This window comes from Camellia sinensis, chromosome 3 (assembly GCF_055761805.1).
Source record: "Camellia sinensis isolate YWXY chromosome 3, ASM5576180v1, whole genome shotgun sequence".
NCBI classification, from domain to species: domain Eukaryota; kingdom Viridiplantae; phylum Streptophyta; class Magnoliopsida; order Ericales; family Theaceae; genus Camellia; species Camellia sinensis.
In genome coordinates this window covers 23,437,605-23,449,209 of record NC_138963.1, presented here as the reverse complement: position 1 = coordinate 23,449,209, position 11,605 = coordinate 23,437,605, and positions in this window count along the sequence as shown.

Genomic DNA, 11,605 nt, shown 5'->3' with positions numbered 1-11,605 from the left:
AAATTGAAATTTCTCTGAGTTCAAACTAGAGAAATTTCTAGAGAAATTTTTTTCCTTTCCTTTTCTTATTTCAACTTTTGTTTATTAATAATACTGTTGTTGTTGACCATTACTCCATATCCAGTTTATGTAACCATTTATGTATAAACTAATATTTCTACAAAACCCTTTACAATGACATTAGAATTAAACATTCAAAAAATACAAGAACCAACCAACATTCCAATCCTTAGTGAGCATTTTGTATTGTATGATTTTCCTACCTAGCTAGATCTGGATAAACTTGGCCACCTTGATCTCGCACGTCTCTAAACGTCAAAAGAAATGAGTTGAACCCTGCAGATGAAGCCCCGCCCAAGATCCATAGTAGCAAGTTACTAAACGAATTCATGGTCCCAACTTTGTTCACAAATTTTTTTGGCTTTGTTCGTACCTATAGATGCACATCTTGACTAGGTAGATGTTGTGTTTTCTTGGTGGGATTGTCTTTCACTTTTGTGTATAACGATTCTTGCTTCTGCTTCGTGTATTAGATTGAATTTCTCTGGTTTGGACTAAAGAAATTCTTTGGTTTGAACTGAATTTTCTTTGGGTTGGTCCAGAGAAATTCTCTGGTTTGGATTGAAATTTCTCTGGATTGATTTGAGAGACCTTAGACATTCCCTCATTGGCATTTCATCAAATACCTTCTTTGCTGAATCCATGTCCCTAGCTCCTGAATACATCTTTTTATGTGGATTTCCTCATTAAATGTTGTATGAAGATTTTAAGATTTAGTTTATTGAGATCAATAATAAAGACAATGAAGAAGAAACAAGAAAAAAGTAAGAGAAACAATGATGAATATTTTCAAGTTGTGCTTGTGGATATGTAACTGATGCATTTTGTTTCTGCTTTCATATCTGCTATAATGCTTTATAAATCTTACTAATGCTTTGCTTCTTGATATTTGTCCTCTGAGGGTAGTGATATTTGTTGACGGAGGAATCTTCATCAGATGACTTGTAACGCCCTCAAAATAACAACAATAAACCCATCTAATAAGACATACATTTACATATAAACTAACCACATTCTTTCATTCATTAGAGTTCCATTACATAAGTATTACATGTTAACCTCATAACAAAATGCCCTACGGGCTTACAGCTTACCAAGTTAACACTTGGTTACAACAAAGAGTTCTAACTCGTTTACACATTAAGCTCTTGGCTTGAAATTACATGTAATACATCAAAAGTAAAACGACAAAACTATGCCCGCCACTAGCCTCCCAGCTATGTCCTTGGAGGTGGCATGCTTCCTGCACCTGAAAATGATAATCCCATATAGGGTGAGCCACAGCCCAGTAGAAATACACTAAACCAACCATGGACAATGACTAAAACATTAGCAATTGATAGTTGGTCAACACTGATACAATCACATAAATTACATATTTATGTCAACGACTTACAAGTCCCAATTACTTTTCATTTTCCCTTTTTAATAGATAAGCATGCTAGCTCTATTATCGTTTCCACAGATATGTATAAAAACTATATCTCACATTCTCAACAGATATGTATATCAACAATATCCACAGATAAGCATACAAGCTGTATCCACATTCTACAACAGATATGTATATCAACAATATCCACAGATAAGCATACAAGCTGTATCCACACTTCACAAAGATAAGCATATGAGCTCTATCTTCACTTCTCTAGACAAGCATATGAGCTCTGTCTACGGAGTTCATCCCCTATCTCCTCCCAATACCTATCCGGTTTAGAGGTACATCCCCTATCTTCCCCTAAACCGCGGAGTACATCCCCTATCTCCTCCTCTACACATAACGTATATAAACACATTGGTTCTATATACAATCACACAATACATACAATTAATGTATTCAATTAACCGTCAAGTTCCATGACACATTTCATTGATTAGTTTCAGTTTACCTAATCATCATACATTGTCTACAACAATCACGACTATCCTCCACCGATAGCCCAAAGCAGTTATTTCTAAACAGAAAATAAATGCACAAATGGATATTCAATCAACATTTCATTTCCTCATTTCTCACCAATTAATTATCCCAATTAATTCAACAATGTAATTAGGCCATTTTCCATAATTACCATTTCAACCCTTAGGTCCCATTTTCATCAATGATTCATCAATCATTCCATTTTTTCATGCCTAACATGCATCTAGGTTTATTATGAATAAAACCCCAACTTTCGTATAATTGCACAAAAGCCCCAAACTTTCACAAAATTACCAAACCAAGCCCAACATCTCAAAATACCAAAATTCAAAGACAAAACCCATAGAGAGGAGTAGGATATCCCTACCTTGAAGTTTTAGCCCAAAAGGAGATGAAGACTCCAAGATCAACTTGCTCCAAATCCAAACTTTTTCAGATTAAATCGAAGCTCTCAACACCCTCTATCTTTTTAACAAAGGCCCTAGGCTAGATTCACACCCTAGGGAGATCAAATCTTAGAGAGAGTGTCGAATTTAGGTTTTGCTCAAAGAAAAGGACTGAAAAAGTGATGTTTAAGACGCTGCTGTCCGCTGATGTAAAACACTCTCGCTCGAGCGAAGGATTGGTCGCTCGAGCGACCAGACACAGAAAACTCTCGCTCGAGCCAAGAAGTTCTCGATCGAGCGAAGAAAAACCCAGACCGCTCGAGCCACGAAAAGCTCGCTCGAGCCAGAAACTACAACTCTCAGGTCCAGAACCAGGTGCAACACAACTCTCGCTCGAGCGACAAACTCCTCGCTCGAGCGAAGGACCAAAAATCTGGGCAGCAACACTAGGCTCCCAAGCACAACCAACCTGTAACAAACCTGCCCAACACATCCCATAACTCAAAATACAAAGTAAAGAGGATGCAAACTAGGAAATAAACAACTACCAACATTCCCGGACACATGTCCGGATCACTGTACAACAAGGGTAAACCCGGGATCGCTATAACCTCCCCCCCTTAAAGAATTTCGCCCCCGAAATTAAGCACAAGTTTTCAAAAACAGGTTTTCCTCCATTTTAAACATTGTTACAATTGAACATTCAACAATTCGACCCATTACCGGTCATCCCATCCCTTTAACAAGAGACATATCACCATATGTAAACAACATATGTATTATCAACATGCATCAACATTATGCACTAACTTTCCAATGTCAACAATATACTTAACACCTATAATGTTACATTCAACTTCCATATGAGGCAAGTTCCAAAACATGCTTCCAATAATCAAAACATTCTCAATGTTTTACAACTTAAGACATATATAAAAGCTCTTAAGTTCAACACAATGTAAAATTTAAATACAAGATCACACATCAACAAACAAGTCCGGATATTTCTCACGGACTTCCAACTCACGTTCCCAAGTGGCTTCCTCCACTCCGTGATGTTTCCACAAGACTTTCACCAAAGGAATGGTCTTACCACGCAGGACCTGATCCCGCCTATCCAAGACCCGAACCGGTCTCTCCTCATACGAGGCATCCTCATCTACCTCTAAATCGGTCCAATCCAACACATGTGATGGATCTGGCTCATACTTCCGAAGCATACTCACATGAAACACGTCATGTACTCCGGACAACTGCGGCGGTAAGGCTAACCGATAAGCAACCTCACCTATCCTCTCAAGGATCTCAAAAGGACCAATAAACCGAGGGGATAACTTCCCACTCTTCCCAAATCTCATCAAGCCTCGCCTAGGTGATATCTTCAGAAAGACATGGTCACCTACCTCAAACGCCAAAGGTCTCCTCCTACGGTCGGCATAACTCTTTTGTCGACTCTGGGCTGTAACAAGCCTCCTACGGATAAGTTCAACTTTCTCCGTCGTCTCCCTAACCAACTCCGGACCCAACAAAGGTGCATCACCCACCTCGGCCCAACAAACTGGAGACCTACACGGTCGGCCATACAAGGCCTCAAACGGTGCCATACCGATGCTAGACTGAAAACTGTTGTTGTAGGCAAACTCTACCAATGGCAAGTGCCTCTCCCACGTCCCACTGAAGTCCAGGACACAACCCCGAAGCATATCCTCGAGGATCTGAATAGTACGCTCGGACTGCCCGTCAGTCTGAGGATGATAGGCCGTACTAAAGGTCAACTTAGTGCCCAGTGCACTCTGCAAACTCTGCCACAACCTAGCAGTAAAACGAGGATCTCTATCTGAGACGATCGTCACTGGGACCCCGTGCAATCTCACTACGTCCCGAATATACAAATCGGCAAGATGATCTACCGAATCTCTCACGCGCATAGGAATAAAGTGCGCCGACTTAGTCAACCGGTCTACAACCACCCAAATAGCATCACTACCCCGCTGAGTCCTCGGAAGACCTACAACGAAGTCCATAGTGACATGCTCCCACTTCCACTCGGCAATAGGCAAGGGTTGCAACAAACCCGCTGGCCTCTGATGCTCGGCCTTCACTTGCTGGCAAGTAAGGCACTTCGATACGAAAACAGCCACATCTCTTTTCATACCCCGCCACCAAAACTGGCGACCCAAATCCTGATACATCTTAGTACCTCCCGGATGCACCGCAAGGCGCGAATGGTGAAACTCTCGGAGTACTTCCTCACGGCAAGCCTCCGGTACAAACAAACGGTCTCGGTATCTCACACTCAGGTCGGGATACACCGTCAAACCCTTCTCAACTTTCCCACTGGAGATCTTCTCTCGGAGGGATTCTACCTCAAGGTCACCTCTCTGTGCCTCTAACACTCTAATCACAAGTGTAGGCTGCGCTACAACAGAAAACAAGGCCGCAGCCTCAACAGATTCGCCCAGTAGCAATTCAAACTCGCCAAGTGCTCCCAACATCTCCCATTCCCGGATGGCTATACAAGCTATATCACTAATGGTTCTCCTACTAAGGGCATCGGCCACAACATTGGCCTTTCCCGGATGATAATGCAACTCAAAATCATAATCCTCGATGAACTCCATCCATCTCCTCTGCCTCAGATTCAAGTCTCTCTGTGTAAACAGATACTTCAAACTCTTGTGATCCGAGAATACCTCGAACCTCTCACCATAAAGGTAGTGCCTCCAGATTTTCAAGGCAAAGATCACAGCTGCTAACTCTAGGTCGTGTGTGGGGTAATTCTTCTCGTGTATTTTCAACTGACGTGAGCCATAAGCTACCACTTTTCCCTCTTGCATCAACACACAACCCAAACCCTCTCGTGAAGCATCACAATAAACCGCATAACCCAACCCTCTCTCCGGAATAATCAACACCGGAGCGGTGGTCAATCTAATTTTCAGCTCTTGGAACGACTTTTCACAAGTCTCACTCCACACAAACTTGACTCCCTTCTGAGTCAGCCTAGTCAACGGTGACGCTAACCTGGAAAAATCTTTCACAAACCGACGGTAATACCCAGCTAATCCCAGAAAACTGCGGATCTCAAACACACTCTTAGGCTGTGCCCAATCTTGCACTGCCTCAACCTTGGATGTATCAACCGACACCCCTTCCCCGGATACCACGTGGCCTAAGAATTTGACTTCCCCCAGCCAGAACTCACACTTCCCAAACTTGGCATACAGCCTATGGGCTCTAAGTAACTCAAGCACCACTCTTAAGTGTGCCTCGTGCTCCTCCTCAGAAGACGAATAGATAAGGATATCGTCCACGAAAACAACCACAAATCGGTCTAAGAACTCCCGGAAAATCCGGTTCATCAAGTCCATAAAGACTGCCGGTGCATTGGTAAGTCCGAATGGCATCACCAAAAACTCATAATGGCCATACCGCGTACGGAATGCCGTCTTAGGAATATCTTCCTCCCTGACCCTCAACTGATGGTAACTCGATCTCAAGTCTATCATAGAGAAACAACGGGAACCCTTCAACTGGTCAAACAAATCATCTATACGGGGCATAGGATACTTATTCTTAACCGTAGCCCGATTCAACTTCCGATAGTCAATACACAATCTCAAGGCACCATCTTTCTTTTTAACAAAGAGTGCCGGTGCTTCCCACGGTGAAACACTAGGGCGAACAAAGCCCTTATCGAGCAATTCCTGGAGCTGAACTTTCAACTCAACCAACTCTGCTGGAGCAAAACGGTAAGGTGCCATAGAAATCGGCGCCGTACCAGGCACTAAATCAATAGAGAACTCTATCTCTCGGTGAGGTGGCAAACTAACAAGATCTTCGGGAAAGACATCCGAATACTCACAAACCACCCTCGGTAACACACTCTGAGTCTCACCACTCTTACCACTCTCAAAGCTGGCAAGTAGACTACTAAGCTCACTTCGCCCTCGCGAATCATACCCCGGTGGCAAAACACTACCAACCCGGTCTCCCAAGAAATGGAACCACTCCCCGCTCAAGGTACACAATGTAACCCTCTGGCGGTAGCAATCAATAACAGCCCGGTATGACGATAACCAGTCCATACCCAAAATAACATCAAAGCCCTTCATGGGCATGACAACAAACGGAAAAGGAAGCCTATAGTCGGCGACCTCTATATCACATCCTCTAACACCCTGTTTCAGGATCAACTCACCACCCAAAGGCGATACCACACAAATAGGAGATGCTAACTGTGCTAACTCCAATTCCAAAACAGATGCAAATGCAGCAGATACAAAAGAATGAGATGCACCCGTGTCTATCAACACATTAGCAACCGAGTTGCAAAACAGAAAAGTACCTCTCACTACTGATGGAGCCGGTACTAAATCCTGCGTGGTAACGACATACACGCGCCCCGTAGGCCCCTGGTCTACCTGCTCACCTCTCGGAGCAAAAGACTGCTGCACAGACTGGGATGACGAAACTCCCGGATTGGCCCTCGAGGCCTGCACAGACTGAGCTGGCTGAAAACCCTGCGTCTGCCTAGAACCAGACGCTCCCGAAGTGGCACTCAACTGTGGGCAAAACCTTTTCATGTGCCCAGGTTGTCCACACTGATAACAAGTCAAGAGCTGCCCCCTGCCCAAACTCTGACTCGGCGGTCTAGCTGAAGAAGAAGCAGCTTTCTGACTCCCACCCTTCTGCGGGCAAACAGAAACCTTGTGACCCAGCTGGCCACACTTGTAACAGGTAAAATCCCCCTGACCACCTCTCCCGGAGCCTGCACTCGGCACTGGGAAGGTCGATCTAGCAACACCACCCTGCGACTGCTGAGGGTTAGAACCCCTCTGCCTCCTGCCATCACTCTGACTATCTTGACTCCTCTTGGAGCCTCTCTGCCCCTCATCCTCTTCCTGCATCATAAGCTCCATATGAGCTGCAGCATCCACTAGGTGTCTATACTCCCGGATATAGGACCCACCAACTCTCAACTTGAGGCCCCGCCTCAACTTCCGCTCAAACTCATAACAACGGCGTTCCTCAGACGCCACCAGTTCAGGTGCAAACCTAGACAGACTAGTAAAGGTAGCCTCAAACTCGGCCACTGACAAGCCCTGCTGATTAAGCCGGCTAAACTGATCTCTCAGCTTCTCCCTAGCTACTGCAGACAAAAACCTCTCCTGAAAAGCATTTATAAACGCCTCCCAAGTACCACCAACACGAGCCTTCTCGTACTTCCACCATTGACCCGCATCTCCCTTCAGCTGGAAGGATGCCAAGGTCACTTTCAGTGCTCCGTCCTCGATGCCAAGCATCTCAAACGTCTTCGTTGTCTGTTCGAGCCATTCATCTGCCTTAAGCGGCTCTTTAGGATCCCCGATAAACTCGTCCGGATTACACCGAAAGAACTCCCTCTTCAAGAAGGAAGGCCCTACCTCAACTGCCTGATTCTCAGCCCTAAGAATACCCAAAGCTCCTGCTAACTCTCTGGCCAAGGCACCCATAGCCTGCTGACCCACTGGCTCGGCCACATTGGCCTGACCAACTCCCTCCTGCACTGCCGGAATCTCACCCTGTAACGGTGCTTCCTGCCTCGCAGGTCTACCACGCCTAGCACCTCTTCCTCGTCCTGACATCCTAATAAAGGTAACACAGAACGTTAGCACATTCATAGGTGTGCCGAAACTAAACACTCACGTCCTAATGCATGGACAAGTGTAATTCACTCCACATAAGCACATAAACACATAAGCACTTACGAATTTCATTTCCGGATAATAATAGTCCCGAGGCGTTACTAGAGTTCCGGTTAGAAACAGCATTGATCAAGTGCTTTTCCAACAAGACTCCCAGAAACTCAAGGATCCAATCAATATCCCAGAAATTAAATCCCATACCCACATAGTCACATAAGCATGTTATCAAATAAACACATAGCATATGGTACTACATCTACGTCTCTATCAAGCGAGACAAACCCATTGTGATACTAATCACTTCCCACGTACCCAAAGTATTCGAACCCGGTACGCTCTGATACCAAGTTGTAACGCCCTCAAAATAACAACAATAAACCCATCTAATAAGACATACATTTACATATAAACTAACCACATTCTTTCATTCATTAGAGTTCCATTACATAAGTATTACATGTTAACCTCATAACAAAATGCCCTACGGGCTTACAGCTTACCAAGTTAACACTTGGTTACAACAAAGAGTTCTAACTCGTTTACACATTAAGCCCTTGGCTTGAAATTACATGTAATACATCAAAAGTAAAACGACAAAACTATGCCCGCCACTAGCCTCCCAGCTATGTCCTTGGAGGTGGCATGCTTCCTGCACCTGAAAATGATAATCCCATATAGGGTGAGCCACAGCCCAGTAGAAATACACTAAACCAACCATGGACAATGACTAAAACATTAGCAATTGATAGTTGGTCAACACTGATACAATCACATAAATTACATATTTATGTCAACGACTTACAAGTCCCAATTACTTTTCATTTTCCCTTTTTAATAGATAAGCATGCTAGCTCTATTATCGTTTCCACAGATATGTATAAAAACTATATCTCACATTCTCAACAGATATGTATATCAACAATATCCACAGATAAGCATACAAGCTGTATCCACATTCTACAACAGATATGTATATCAACAATATCCACAGATAAGCATACAAGCTGTATCCACACTTCACAAAGATAAGCATATGAGCTCTATCTTCACTTCTCTAGACAAGCATATGAGCTCTGTCTACGGAGTTCATCCCCTATCTCCTCCCAATACCTATCCGGTTTAGAGGTACATCCCCTATCTTCCCCTAAACCGCGGAGTACATCCCCTATCTCCTCCTCTACACATAACGTATATAAACACATTGGTTCTATATACAATCACACAATACATACAATTAATGTATTCAATTAACCGTCAAGTTCCATGACACATTTCATTGATTAGTTTCAGTTTACCTAATCATCATACATTGTCTACAACAATCACGACTATCCTCCACCGATAGCCCAAAGCAGTTATTTCTAAACAGAAAATAAATGCACAAATGGATATTCAATCAACATTTCATTTCCTCATTTCTCACCAATTAATTATCCCAATTAATTCAACAATGTAATTAGGCCATTTTCCATAATTACCATTTCAACCCTTAGGTCCCATTTTCATCAATGATTCATCAATCATTCCATTTTTTCATGCCTAACATGCATCTAGGTTTATTATGAATAAAACCCCAACTTTCGTATAATTGCACAAAAGCCCCAAACTTTCACAAAATTACCAAACCAAGCCCAACATCTCAAAATACCAAAATTCAAAGACAAAACCCATAGAGAGGAGTAGGATATCCCTACCTTGAAGTTTTAGCCCAAAAGGAGATGAAGACTCCAAGATCAACTTGCTCCAAATCCAAACTTTTTCAGATTAAATCGAAGCTCTCAACACCCTCTATCTTTTTAACAAAGGCCCTAGGCTAGATTCACACCCTAGGGAGATCAAATCTTAGAGAGAGTGTCGAATTTAGGTTTTGCTCAAAGAAAAGGACTGAAAAAGTGATGTTTAAGACGCTGCTGTCCGCTGATGTAAAACACTCTCGCTCGAGCGAAGGATTGGTCGCTCGAGCGACCAGACACAGAAAACTCTCGCTCGAGCCAAGAAGTTCTCGATCGAGCGAAGAAAAACCCAGACCGCTCGAGCCACGAAAAGCTCGCTCGAGCCAGAAACTACAACTCTCAGGTCCAGAACCAGGTGCAACACAACTCTCGCTCGAGCGACAAACTCCTCGCTCGAGCGAAGGACCAAAAATCTGGGCAGCAACACTAGGCTCCCAAGCACAACCAACCTGTAACAAACCTGCCCAACACATCCCATAACTCAAAATACAAAGTAAAGAGGATGCAAACTAGGAAATAAACAACTACCAACATCCACGGACACATGTCCGGATCACTGTACAACAAGGGTAAACCCGGGATCGCTATATGACTAGTGATCGGAGGAACAACAATGAGGACTAGTGCTTTGCTTCATATAAGTCTTGCTGAATAAAGCACTATCAGGAATCTTTATATAAATCGACGATCTCTATTGGCAAAGCTTTATAAATCTTGCTAGTGCGAATTCCTCCGTCGTAGTCAATGCCAATGAAGCTTTGAACAATGATGTGGACAAAGAGGAGAGAGAAAGAGGAGTTGTTTGGTGCAAGAAGAGAGAGGAGAGAGAATGAAAGAGTGGGTGTTATACATGGGTATGGGTGAGGGAACTTAGACTACAAAAAAATTTATTGTGTACCTCTCCTATTACTAAAAGTTTGAGAAGGATGTTAAACCAATTTTCCCTAAATAATATGAATGAAATATAAGTTTTTTTTTTTAAAAAAAATTTAAATCGATATTTAAATTTATAATCTAAATACAATGAAAATGAAATATTATGTATGAATCTTATAAATAGTATATTAAATGGTTGGTTTTGTTTTTGTGCAAAGTGTGTAATAGACGATGATGAACCACTAGTGTGGAATTGAAGTCAAGGTCCATGAGACTTTCCCAAATAGAGTTTGGAATTAGCTGAGACTAACAATTTTGACTCCCAGTGAATGATGAATTCTTTCACATAATTATATATAACTTTTGCTCTCTTTTCTTTTTTATATTTTCTTTATTTTTTTTCTCTTTAGTATGACACAAATGAGAGGAGATGAAGAGATAGAAGTAGAAATTAAGGTTTTTTTTTCAGTGGTTAAAGAGATGAAGAGACTTGAATTTTAGGAATTTTCTTAAATTGAATTGTATAGCATTGAATGGATAAAAATAAGTTCAAGAATTGATCTGATATCTCTTTCATGGACCAATTCTTTCTATTTGATTATGTTTGGATGACAAGAATTATAGAGAAGGAATATGTGAATCTCATTATAATAAACTTAAAAAGTATGTCCTAGGAAATGGTGAGATTTTTTTATTTTTTTAATTATATTATTTAATAAAGTGGGATGTTTTTAGATTTTATTTTTTGTTAACAAATTCTGACTAAATTTTTCATTTTATCTTCTTGTTTTTTTTTAGAATATAAATAAATATTAAAAAAAATATACGAATTAGTTGACCCAATTGATTGATACGCAAAGTTTAATTCCATTTGATTTGGTTTGGTTATAAATAAATATTAAAATGAAAAATTTACTTATAAATTTCATCTTGAGTAATGGT